General features: G+C 39.7%; 2 protein-coding genes across 3 annotated transcripts in view; one reads left to right on the top strand and one right to left on the bottom strand.

Annotated features, from left to right (window-relative positions):
- AVEN (apoptosis and caspase activation inhibitor) overlaps positions 1 to 13587 on the bottom strand; it is a 141354-nt gene that overhangs the window by 58463 nt on the left and 69304 nt on the right. The gene's annotated exons all lie outside the window — the stretch shown is intronic.
- Positions 12130 to 13587, top strand: part of CHRM5 (cholinergic receptor muscarinic 5) — a 78968-nt gene continuing 77510 nt past the window's right edge. Inside the window, exon 1 of the mRNA XM_058162132.1 lies at positions 12130 to 12215. The gene's annotated coding sequence lies outside the window, so the exon portion shown is untranslated. The remainder of the gene's footprint in view (positions 12216 to 13587) is intronic.

Here is a 13587-nt window from a genome sequence, read left to right as displayed (position 1 = left end):
GGTTGTTCCTCTGCCCTGGTCCTATTAGACCTCTCAGCGGCTTTTGATACCATCGACCATGGTATCCTGCTGCGCGGTTGGAGGGATTGGGATTGGGAGGCACCGTTTATCGGTGGTTCTCCTCCTATCTCTCCGACCGGTCGCAGACGGTGTTGACGGGGGCAGAGGTCGACCCGGCGCCTCACTTGTGGGGTGCCGCGGGGTCGATTCTCTCGCCTTCTGTTCAACATCTATGAAACCGCTGGGTGAGATCATCAGTGGCTTCGGTGTGAGGTACCAGCTGTACGCTGATGACACCCAGCTGTACTTTTCACACGGGCCACCCCAATGAAGCTATCAAGTGCTGTCCCGTGTTTGGAAGCCGACGGGTCTGGATGGGGAGAAACAGGCTCAAGCTCAATCCTCCAAGGCGGGGTGGCTGTGGATGCCGGCATCCCGGTACAGTCAGCTGAGTCCGCGGCTGACTGTCGGGAGCGAGTCATTGGCCCCGATGGAGAGGGTGCGCAACTTGGGCGTTCTCCTGGATGAACGGCTGTCTTTTGAAGACCACTTGACGGCCGTCTCCAGGAGAGCTTTCCACCAGGTTCGCCTGGTGCGCCAGTTGCGCCCCTTTCTAGACCGGGATGCCTTGTGCACAGTCACTCACGCCCTTGTGACGTCTCGTCTGGACTACTGCAATGCTCTCTACATGGGGCTCCCCTTGAGGGGCATCCGGAGGCTACAGTTAGTCCAGAATGCAGCTGCGCGGGTGATAGAGGGAGCCCCTCGTGGCTCCCGAGTGACACCTATCCTGCGCAGACTGCACTGGCTACCTGTGGCCTTCCGGGTGCGCTTCAAGGTGTTGGTGAATGTCTTCAAAGCGCTCCATGGCATAGGGACGGGTTATTTACGGGACCGCCTGCTGCTACCGAATACCTCTCACCGACCCGTGCGTTCTCACAGAGAGGGACTCCTCAGGGTGCCGTCGGCGCGACAGTGTCGTCTGGCGACGCCCAGGGGAAGGGCCTTCTCTGTGGGGGCTCCCGCCCTCTGGAACGAACTCCCCCCAGGACTCCGTCAACTTCCGGACCTCCGAACCTTTCGCCGCGAGCTTAAAACTCACTTATTCATCTGCGCTGGACTGGGTTAGTTTTTTAAGTCTATGGGTTTTTAATGGGTTTTTATCCTAAATTTTTAATTGTGGCCAATTTAATAAGTTTTTTAATTGTATTTTAATTGTATTTATAGTGTATTGTGTATTTTTTACCTGGCTGTGAACCGCCCTGAGTCCTTCGGGAGAAGGGCGGTATACAAATTTAAATAATAAATAATAATAAATAAATAAATAGATTTATTTCAAAGTTTGGCAGCCTTTTTTTAATTGAAAATCAGGACAATCATCTAATTATATACTTTGAAGAATATGAAAGCAGAACTCTTCTATACCACCCCAAAGTTAAAATATCCTGGAGAGAAATGGGATCAGAAATATATATATATATGCAGATTTTCATTTGGCCTTAGGCTGAAAGAAAACAAGAAATGCCTCATGCTTCCTTTTGGTAAGTACAATAGCCTGATAATTTCTTTGATTTAAAAAGACTACCCAATATTTACTTTCTTTTCACATATACCGAAGTCACTATTGTTACGCAGAGAAGATCAACTGCTCTCTGGGTGGTCCAATTTTTTTGTCAACTTAATCAATACAAAGGGACCTATTTCTTTATAAGAAAAAGGTACACTTTGCATTGAGGCTATAGATATAAATGATAAATTCCTAAAATATGTATTTCATAACAGCTGTGTTGAAAGAACTTTAACTATAAGTAGGAAATGCTATGGTACAATCAAGTTGTTATGGCAACTAGAAGAGTCAGATAGAGAAAAAGACAAAGAACATGCACTGCTGTAATCCTGCCAACACCATAATCCTGTTATTAAAATTTATTAAAGAGCTGACATTCCTACAGCTGATCTTTAAAAAAAAATGCTTAACGCTGGCACTATTACTAGAATTCAGGCGGGCAATAACTGCCTGCCCTGAATTTAATTCAGAATAGGGTGATAATGCATTGTTTTCCAAACATTAAAGTAAATCTACATTGCTCTAACACCATTGAAAAGCTGCAACTTGCCATTCATCAGAAGATTTTCCAAGAATATGAAACCGAATCTTGACATTACCATTTTTCCCAACTTAAAACTGTTTGCAGTCTTTGCAGCAAACCTATTCTTGCAGTCAAAGAGATCCTGAAATAAAAAGCAGCCTTATATTTATATCATGCCACTCAGAACGGTTAAGGAAGCTTTGATGGCTCTCTAGAGGATTGAGGATAAGATGTCAACAGTATGTTGATGACACCTGCTATTTATTTCTCTGTGATGTATCTGAATCAGGAGAGGTTTTACATAGCCTATACCACTGCTTCAAAGAAACAGTGAATTAAACAATGGTCAATAAGAATCAATCAATAAATCAATCCGAATGCCAACAAGATTGAGGCATTGTGAATGAGTAATTTCCAGTCTAGCATTGGAAGAGGTGCCTGTTTAACACAGAATTTTATTCACTTTGTTGTTCACAATTTGCAAATGATCCTGCATTCATTATTATTGCTGAAAGCCTACACAATTTCTGTAACTATGAGCGCCTATTAACAGCTATGCTTTTCTCAGCTACTGTGATTCAAACAATGATAATCTCAAGACTGACTCACTATAAAGCATATAGAACTGCTTGGCAGCCCTAAAGATGCTCCCAAAATGGCTTCAGGGCTGACTGAAGGGTCTGTTACTTGGAACCCTGGCACTGCTCTTGAAACCCATCATGAAGCTTATAGCTACTGAAGAAGCTATTTTGTTATTTACTTATTTGGAGTATTTGTAAACTGCTTCAATTATGAGAATCTTAATAACCATGTTGCTACTTAGGGTTCTTAATTACTGTACATTTGCAAAAGATAAGCAGTGGCTGCTGGTCCTCTGTTGAGCAAGATTCAAAATTCAAGTGTTAATTCAGAAAAATATCTTGAGGCTCAACTACAGGGAAGGTTTTGCTCTCCATAGTGCAGATTGCAGATGGCTGATCGGTGGCAATTTTGAAGTAGGCTTTCTCTCTTGCCCCATGGAATATCAATTTACCAGAGCAGGACAGCAACATGTTTTAAGCATATAATGCATGTTTTATATTAATTTCCTCTATTCTTTTTAATGGATAGTTTTTATTTGTTAACACAGTTTTATGAGGTTTGCCAGAAACAGCGGTTGCAAATATTTCACATAATTATATTTAAAAAGAAGGACTTTGTGAATATGAGTGCCTATTAAGCTACTGTATGTTTTCCTCAGCTACTGTGACTCAAACACTGATAATCTAGAAACCGGATTATACCTTTGGAACTGATTATGAAGCTACATCTGTGAAACAAGTTTTGGACTCAACTTGTACTTTTTATCAGTTAAAACCAGATCTCCCTATGGAGAAAGATCAAGAACTCTGGCTTGAGAAATAAGAACTATACATAAATATAGAAACAGTGTAAGAAGGAAAATGGAGGTCAAATGAATCTTTAGTTAATTGTAAGGCAAAAATGTCTTTGTTGCCCAATGAAAAAAGAATATCTGCCCAAAGAAAGAACAAATGCCGATTACCAGTTATAGGTTTTAAAATAAGAACAAGGACCTGATGGCATTGAGTATACTTATGTCGGAAGATGACAAAAGGATCAATAGTATAATCTTAAGGAAAGAAGGAAAATCTCAAGTGAATTTTTGACCTCTTGGCCCTGTTGAAACTGACTGACAGCCAATCAAATGGTATTCCAATTAATGAATTTTCTTGAAGGTACCATTTTCTATTTTTTTAATCTGGAAGGAACAACTTGAAGGTTGGACAATGACAGTAATCAGGGAGGGATAGCAACATATTAGCAATTATTTAGAAATAACTCCTTTTCATATAATCAGTGTAGGGACCACATAAGTATAGAATAGAATAGAATAGAATAGAATAGAATAAAATAGAATAGAATAGAATAGAATAGAATAGAATAGAATAGAATAGAATAGAATTTTTTATTGGCCAAGTGTGACTGGACACACAAGGAATTTGTCTTGGTGCATATGTTCTCAGTATACATAAAAGAAAAGATACGTTCATCAAGAATTCTAAGATACAACATTTAATGATAGTCATAGGGTACAAATTTATTTATTTATTTATTAATCATACTTATATACCACACCATCTCCCGTAGGACTCAGGGCAGTTCACAGGCATATTAAAATAATATAATAAATAAGCATTAAAACCCGGTTAAGACTAAATATTATCATGGCCTGATCACTAAAACAGTAAAAACCAGTAAAAACCCCATTAAAATTTTGCTAAAACATTTTATTCTTAGGCTAGTCCAGCGCGCTGAAATAATAGAGTCTTCAGTTCCCGTCTGAAGGTCCGGAGGTCGGGGAGTTGTTATAATCCCGGAGGAAGCTCGTTCCACAGGGCTGGTGCCGCCACAGAGAAGGCCCTCCCCCTGGGGGTTGCCAACCTACATTGTTTGGTCGACGGCACCCTGAGGAGGCCCACTCTGTGGGAGCGCACAGGTCGTTGGGAGGCAATCGGCGGCAGAAGGCGGTCTCGAAGGTCTCCCGGTCCTAAGCCATGGAGCGCTTTAAAGGTGGTAACCAAAACCTTGAATTGCACCCGGAAGACTACCGGTAGCCAGTGTAGGCCACGCAGGATGGGTGTTATATGGGAGCAGTGCGGTGCTCCCTCTATCACCCGCGCGGCCGCATTCTGGACTAACTGGAGCCTCCGGGTGCTCTTCAAGGGGAGCCCCATGTAGACAGCATTACAATAGTCCAGGCGGGAAGTGATGAGGGCGTGAGTGACCGTGTGTAAGGCATCCCAGTCAAGGAAGGGGCGCAACTGGCGGATCAGGTGAACCTGATAAAATGCTCCCCTGGCGACGGCTGTCAAATGATCCTCTAAGGACAGCCGATCGTCCAGGAGGACGCCTAAGTTGCGCACTCCCTCCCTGGGGGTCAGTACTTCCTCCCCTACAGTCAGCGGTGGTGTAAGCTGACTGTACTGGGACGCCGGCACCCACCATAGGGTACAAATAAGCAATCAGGAAACAATCAATATCAATATAAATTGTAAGGATAAAAGCAACAAAATAATTCTTGCTAATGCAACTAATGGAGAAAACTAGATTCTGATTATTCTGCAATCCTCCATATGCCACTATATTAGAACCAAATGTACTATATCAGAAGTCACTTCAGCAAAATGAAAAAAATAAAACATCATTACACATTAATTGAGAAAGAACATGTCTGAGCAAGCAGAGCTACAAACAACAACAATGATGCCAAAAGGGTGACGTGTGTGAAGATGGAATCACAGAAATACTACAGTCATGTACTTGTATCAGGATACTTCCAAAATTAAATAAGGACAAAGTATAGAAACAGAGGATCTGACAGAGCAGTAGCAGGTTCTTTTATCTCCCCAAAAAGTAGCAACCATCTGTATATTCAGCGTAATTTAATTTATGCAAATCCAGAGTACTCTCATCTAAAGACCAGGTAGTACTAAATTCTAGCTCATTACTTGCAATATTGGGAAGTTGCTAAAATCATCAATAGCTCCTTCTATGAAACAGCTTTTTCTCAGGAATGAGAATGGGTCAGCCTCACTAGGTAACCCAGACCAAGAAATCAATTTAACAAGGAGGCTAAAACTACTTTTATTAAGATTAGTTTGAATAAAATAATCTTGCAAGTCTGATTATTCCGTACTTTCTCCTCCTTCTCATAGTTAAGTGAATTAGCAGGACTTCTATCTAAGCCACTTCCTAATGTTATTTTCTTCTGGATTTAAAAGAGGTTTCATCCCCTTTTGCCTAAGTAATGTGGTTCCTGTACATCTCTATCAAGGCCATCTTCTTTACTTTCCACACAATTGTCATTTGCTAAAATGAATTTATTTATCTACAATTGCTTTTACGTTGCTGTTACTCAACAAACTGAATAACAAAACTGTTAAAATGTTGTCATTATGGAAGGCCTCTGGAGTCTGGTGAAATAAGTGAAAGCTTTATCACAATGCTGTTTTTACTGTAGTTACTGTGATTGGATGTATTTTTTTTATTATTTATCTATTTTGCTGACTGTTACACTATGAAGAAATGACATAAATAAATATAAATAAATACCTTTAACCCACAAAGAAAGAGTTTTCCTGTCTTCTATTATATCACCATCATCTGGTTTCTCTGTAGATCATGTACATTTTTCTCATACTATTATCAAATGCAACCTCTCCATACAGGCCGGTAAAATTAAGAAAGGAAGGGCAGATTAACCAAGCAACGTAGCCATATTGTGCTTCTAGAGTCATTTGGCAATCCCTGAGGAATGACTAGCTTTTCACATCATAAATAAGAAATCATTCAGATTTTCTTGCCTGAAATAGGGTTCCAGGGAGCTCTATTTTTCAAGTTGTAATGATAAACTATATAGGTAAGGAAGGCTGAGAAATGTCTCTTAATATTTTTTATCTGTCTAGAGAAAGATTCCACAGCTTTATGTTAAGCTCTTTTACTCTAAGGATTTTATTGCTTTTTAGGAGTTAATATCTACAGCTACATCACGCTGTCTCTCATTTTTTCTTGTAGCTTCATGAGATAGACATTTTATTAAGTCATATTATTCCTACTTTTCCTTGTTGTTATTTTATTTTATTTATTTATTACAAATGCTTTTATGTTGTATCCATCTATGAGTCTAAGGGATTTTACAACAAAGACTGCAATGTATAAAATTACAGTAATTAACAAATTATCCAACAATCAAACATACTAAATTTTTCATTTGCAATACCATTCAACACAAATCATTACACCTTAAACAAAAACAAATTTCCTTGCAATTCAAAAGCAACCACATTCATTCCAAACATCTACCTTGTATAAATCTCAAACACACATTGAAAGATCCACATACTGCATTTAAATATTTCCTGAATATTAGACAGGAGTTTGAAATTCTTATATGTTGTGGGAAATCATTCCCAAGAGGGGAGTTCCTGCTCTGAATGTTCACCTCTGAGTCTCCTGGACTTGCCTCCTAAGAGGCTGGGGACTTGGATGTGAGTATGTTAGGCAAACAGTCACTGCTAGTGCATTCCTTTCAATGTGTATTTCCCATTGTGTGCCCACTTACTCTCTTGTAATCCCTTCCTCTCCAATAACAAACATTAATTCTCTTCTTGCTAATTATCTTAATACTAGGGTGAGCATTCCAAAACTTGGAAGAATGGGAGGAAAAAGAAAAGCTGAAGTACAGTCACAGACCACTTCATTTAATGGTTACTAAGTTCCTGGTCTCAATTGTGGTTGCTAAATGAAGACTCCTGAATTATAAGCAGGTAAAAGCCCAAAGGTGCTTTTCAAAAGACAACTGAACTTTCTTAAGTTTTTCTTGAAAATGTTTCACCTGTCACCCAAGAAGCTTCTTTAGTCCTGAATTCCCCATCATTCAGTCAGAACTGAAGCAGCTTCTTGGGTGAGAAGCGAAACATTTTCAAGTTCAGTTGCCTCTTGAAAAGTACCTTTGGTGCAACCATGATCTGGATGATTGAGAATCTCCACAGAGATTAAGTAGGTAAAATCTATTTAGAACACATGATCTTAAAGATAGGGAAGCACCAAAGCATGTAAGACTTTAAGTGTAATCACCAGTATCTTGAATCTCACCTAGGAACAAATTGACAACCAGTACAGCACCTGCAACTGGTGTCCTAGCTAGCATACAAGCCACTGCACACTGTCACAGGTATAACTTTCATATACCTATTGCAAGTGCTCCTTTAAAATGGTCTTCAAAGGAAGTCCCATTAAGAGTACAGTATAGTAGACCACTTGTAAGGTGTGCAGTTAACAATAACAATATTTATAATGGATAAAATCCCAGCAATCATTTGTGAGATGAAGGTCAGCACAATTATAGTTGGCACTCTCCACTCCATTTTAACATATTTTCCTATTAAAAATTGTAAACTAAATTAATATAAATGCTAGGAACATTTAATTACAATCCAAAATAATTAAATTAAAATCATTTGCCTTACTTTTGTCTATAATATAAACAGGATGATTAGAGAATCACATGTGATTCCATCACTGTATTCTCAGATAAGCTAAGGCCATTTTTCCGCTTTAAATATAAGTTTAATTATAATAGGCTGGGGAAATGCTTTGAACAATATATTCTGACCTTAGCAAAGCATTTGAGAGTCCTTCAAGATATCCTCAGTAACAAAATGATTAAATACAGGCTAGAAGATCCACCTGTTATTGGATTCATAATTGTATGAATGATTGCAGCCAGAGAATACTCATAAAGGGTTCCATAAAAGCTCGGAGAGTACTGCTGAGTAGAATGCCAGCGGGCTCTGTTCTGGGCCCTCTATTGGTTCAATACTTTTATTAATGATATGGATAAAAAGATAGAGGGAATCATTATCAAAGTTGCAGAAAACTGTAAAGAGGAGTTGGCATTTTCACAGAAAACTATCTAAACTGGGAGGAGTAATGGATTAAACAAGCAGAATGAATTTTAACACTGAGAAATATAGTCTTGCATTTGAAAAAAAAATGAAAATCCCGATAGGCATAAGTTAGGGACCTTTGTTAAGTAATAATACCTTCAAAAATGATCTAGAATATAGGAGTCCCCAACCTTTTGGACCTCAAGGACCACCAAGTTCATAATTTTAAATCCCACAGACCATTAATACGAAACCATCGCGCGACTTGCTGAAGCGCCTGGACACCCAGTGATGGGATGGGGTCCTTCAGGCATTCTCCCTCCTCTCTTTTTCTCTCTCTCTCCCCTCTCTCTCCCACTCGTTCTCTCTCATTCTCTCTCTCTCTGATTCTTTCTTTCATTCTGTCTCTCTCTCTCTCATTCTCTCTCATTCTGATTCTCTCATTCTCTCTCTTTCATTCTGTCTCTCTCTTTCATTCTGTCTCTTTCTCTTTCTCTCTCATTCTGATTCTCTCTCATTCTCTCTCTCTCTCTCTCATTCTGTCTTTCATTTTGTCTCTTTCTCTCTCTTTCATTCTCTCTCTCTCTCTCTCTCTTTCATTCTGTCTCTTTCATTCTCTCTCTCTCTCTTTCATTCTCTCTCATTCTCTCTCTCTCTCTCTCTCTCTCATTCTGTCTTTCATTTTGTCTCTTTCTCTCTCTTTCATTCTCTCTCTCTCTCTCGTTCTCTTTCTCTCTCCCCTCTTTCTCTCTCTCTCATTCTCTCTTTCTCTCTCTCTCTCCCCCTCCCCCTCACTCTTTCTGCCTAATCTCTCTTTCCCCTTTCTCTCTCTCATCTCTCTCCTCCTTTCTTTCTCTCTGTCTCTCCCACTCTTTCACATTCTCTCTCTGTCTCTTTCTTTTTCTCTCTCTCATTCTCTTTCTCTCTGTAATCTTATGGGCCAGCCAGTGACTTGGGGCTGAGAGGAAGTCAAGCATCTCCCCGAGAGACATAAGTGCACGGAGCACCAACAAGGGCAGCTGTGAGATCCAGCAACAGATGAAGTTTCTCTCCCGCTCTGGAATATGGAGCAAATATCCATTCCCCCCCTCCCCTTCCCTTGTCAGGCAATGAGTGAGTGTGAAGGGAGGGTGACGGGTAGGGACTGCCACCGGTGGGTTCAGCCAACAGAATGCTGAAGAAACAGCCCAGCGTTGCCACAACCTGTTGCTTCGGCCCGCCTGCACCGCCACCCCCTCTTGCACCATTACCTCATTCCGGCCAGCAAGGGCTGTGCTGCAAAATTGCAAGTTGCACAAACCTCCCTCAATGGCAGAGATTTACAGCCCCACCATGAGCTGCCCTGCCAGTCCCATATTCCAGAGCTCTAGTCACAAAACTGGCCATTGCTCATCCCAGAGTAGCTCCTCCACCCGGGTGTGCCACGGACCACCAACATTTTCTCGCAGACCACCAGTGGTTCGCAAATCACTGGTTGTGACTACTGATCTAGAAGGTGTTCTAGGACCAGCTGTATATCAATATCACCCAACAGGATGATGCAGCTGATAAAAAAGGCAAATGTTGTTTAGGGATGTATTAATCAGAGTAAAGAATGCAGCTATGGGAACTAACTGTTCCACTTCACTCTGTCTTGGCCAGGACTCACTTCAAACATTGTTCCCAGTTCTGAACACTACAGTATGAAAAAGATTTCAACAATCTAGAGCAGCGGCCCCAATCTTTGGGACACAAATTGGGCACCACAGACCTCTTCTATGGAGAGAGATTTTTCTGTGGGCCGGAGGGCATAGTTTTTTGTGCTGCCTGCATCCCATAGATGGGCTTCACTTGTTTGCGTGGCCCAGTTTCTGGCATGCTGTGGACCAGTGTTGGTCCGCAGACCGGGAGTTAGGGATCCTTGATCTAGAGAGAATTTAGATGAGGACTATCAAAATGAAAGAACTGGAAAAGTCTTTATCATGCCTTATGAGGAATGGTTAAGGAACTGGGAACAAGGTATGTATAAAGAAGAAATGGTTGAGATAAGATACTTTTCAAATATCCAAAGGTTATTTATATTTACCCTCTTTTTCTAGAGAGAGCATCAATGGGTTGAAACTGCAGGGAAATAGATTCTGGGTATATATTAAGAGCAATTTCCAGATGGTAAGGGTTGTTAATCAGTGAAAAGTCTGCCTCATGATGTGGTATATTCTCTTCACTGGAGGTCTTTAGAGACAGACCGAACAGCCATCTGTCTAAAATGCTTTAATAGAATCTGGATCAAGCAAGAAAGATCTGAAGTCCCTTTCAACAATTCTATAAGTGTAATTTATTCAGAGAATACTTACATTTCCTCTTAGGAAACAGAATAATAGTAGCAGCAACATCATGAATATACAGTCATATATGCAAACAAAATCCCCCGAATTTCTGATTGCTTATGAAATTTTATCTTAGACAAAAATAACAGAACATACAGAAGACTAAACCAAATGTTAAAATTATAGCTTTAGAAAAGATTTAATTCAGTTAGACACTAATCACATATTCGATTCACAAAAAGGAATGATATAAATAGAAATACTAAATAATTACTTTACATTAATATATACTGGCCTGAATGCTCACAAAGCAAAAATTTAACAACAACAACAACAACAACAATAATAATAAAATGCATATATAATTGGCAAAAAAGAAAAAGAACTAAATAGCTGTTATTTGAACAGCAGATCTCCTTCGAAAATATAAATATACCTTCACCTTTTCTGCTTCCATTTAGATCATGCAATACACATACACATGCAAACACACATGCCCATGTCTGTAACAAATTCAGTAATATATAAAAATGCTATTCAATTATGTTTCCAAGAATATAAATGTTTGCATGCATGAATGGACATTTTTATGTGGGTTCAAGGATCTGACTAAAGCAGGTAGGGCTACACAGGTTGCTTGGATTTTGCAGCCCTTAAACTACCATTTGCATTGGAAGAAACACTTTGCGTATCAGCCAAATTTTAGTGGAAAACACTTTCACTTTTTCAGCTTCACTCCTAGAAAGTGAATTTATATTCTTTGTGGGGGCAGTTTGCGCCTCTTCTTTTGCATGGAAAAGCAGCTTGTGTTTTACCCATTCTGATAATGTGCCTAACAATGTGCATTCCTGATATATAAGCACATCTTTATGTTACTAATTAATAGGCCTTCTGTTTATCTGCCTAGGTTAAGAAAAAAGCTTATGAAATGAATTGGCAATTTACCATTACTTACAATTCAGAAACCTGACAGGTAACCTTGGATTGTCTCGTGATCCCAAGACAAATAAAACTTAGCTTTTGCTTTTCTTCCGTCTATTTCTGGCACATGGAACTTTTCCTTTTCATAACTAGGCATAGCACTTAACAATAGCACTTAGACTTAAATACCGCTTCACAGTGCTCCACAGCCCTCTCTAAGTGGTTTACAGAGTCAGCCTATTGCCCCCAACAATCTGGGTCCTCATTTTACCCACTTCGGAAGTATGGAAGGCTGAGTCAACCTTGTGCCTGGTGAGATTTGATGCTCGCAACTACTGGCAGCTGGTGATCAGCAGAAGTAGCCTGAAGTACTGCACTCTAACCACTGCGCTACCTTGGCTCTTCATCAGAACTCATCTGATCCTTGGCTTCTGCTCTCAAACACTTTGGTGAGTCTTTTCCCAATCTCACGAGAAACCCATAAATCCTTATGCCAGTTAAACAGTCCACATTATTATTGGATAGAAACCAAAAAGACCAGCAGTCCACCTCCTGGAACCATCCATTCAATGCAATATGGGTCCTTTAGCTGCCAGTCAGATCCTCTAGTATTTGGCTTCTTCTCCTCTGAATCCTTTCTGATCTTTTGGCATTACTTTGGGTGCTTTTAAGACTTCCTCCTTTTCTTAAAAAAACCAAAGCCCTACCTATCTCATCTTCTCCTATGAGAACTATGTCTAATGCAAAGCTAAACTAACATCTATTACCAGCAGATTATCAGAAAAGCAAAGTAAAATTAGAACAAAGTTTATTTGGACTTCTTTCCCTCTTCCAAGTCCATCTTCCCCACTCTCTCTCTTTGGAATTTGAATGGATGCAGAGGTAAAATGGAGGTAAAATACTAAGGTGGGAGAAATACTTGATCAGCCAACACCAAAGCCATGGCAACTGCAAGTTTGCCACAGTAGAGTATTTCTCTTTGTTTCTTCTTTGAAAAGTAGTCTCAACTTTTCTCTACTTTTAGCTCTTACAAATCAATCTGTTAAGATTTACTGTAAGACTCAATCATTATAAAGGTTTGCCACACACTTGCTAGCACTTTGATCAAGTTAAATTTGCTAAACATACACCCCTGGGAGGTAGGCATGAGAAAAACAGGCAGGCTTTTCTCAGCATAGACTATGTACTACGTTATATGCTCTAGGAAGCTAAGACTATGCCGTACACATAAAATGACCCATTTTCATTACATGAAGGAAGGAGAAAAGTGCTTACATTAATTGTTGTTGTCAGTAATTTTGCTCAATTATATTTTGCAACTGCAGTAGATATAATTTTGATAACTTAAAATATTTATTAGAAATGGTATTGTTTCAGGTTGGATCTAATACTTATATAGCACTAATTCTTTAATTCTACTCTTAACACTGTAAAGGACATTCCATTTGTATTTATTCAGAACTTTATTAGTTTTGAACTGCTAAATTTCCAGATCTTAGCTAACACTGATGCATAATTTTTTTTCAACATTTTAATGGGAGTTAAGCGAATTCAAGCGTCATGGGAGTCAAGCGAAGAGGGAGTCAAGCTATTCTCCAAAGCACCTGAAGGTAGAACGAGAAACAATGGGTGGAAACTAATCAAGGAGAGAAGCAACTTAGAACTAAGGAGAAATTTCCTGACAGTTAGAACAATCAATAAGTGGAACAACTTGCCTCCAGAAGTTGTGAATGTTCCAACACTGGAAATTTTTAAGAAAATGTTGAATAGACATTTGTCTGAAATAGTGTAGGGTTTCCTGCCTGGGCAGGGGGTTGGACT

The sequence above is a fragment of the Ahaetulla prasina genome, chromosome 1 (assembly GCF_028640845.1).
Source record: "Ahaetulla prasina isolate Xishuangbanna chromosome 1, ASM2864084v1, whole genome shotgun sequence".
NCBI lineage: Eukaryota > Metazoa > Chordata > Lepidosauria > Squamata > Colubridae > Ahaetulla > Ahaetulla prasina.
Note: the sequence above shows the minus strand (reverse complement) of the source record. Positions and strands in the feature narration are given on the sequence as shown.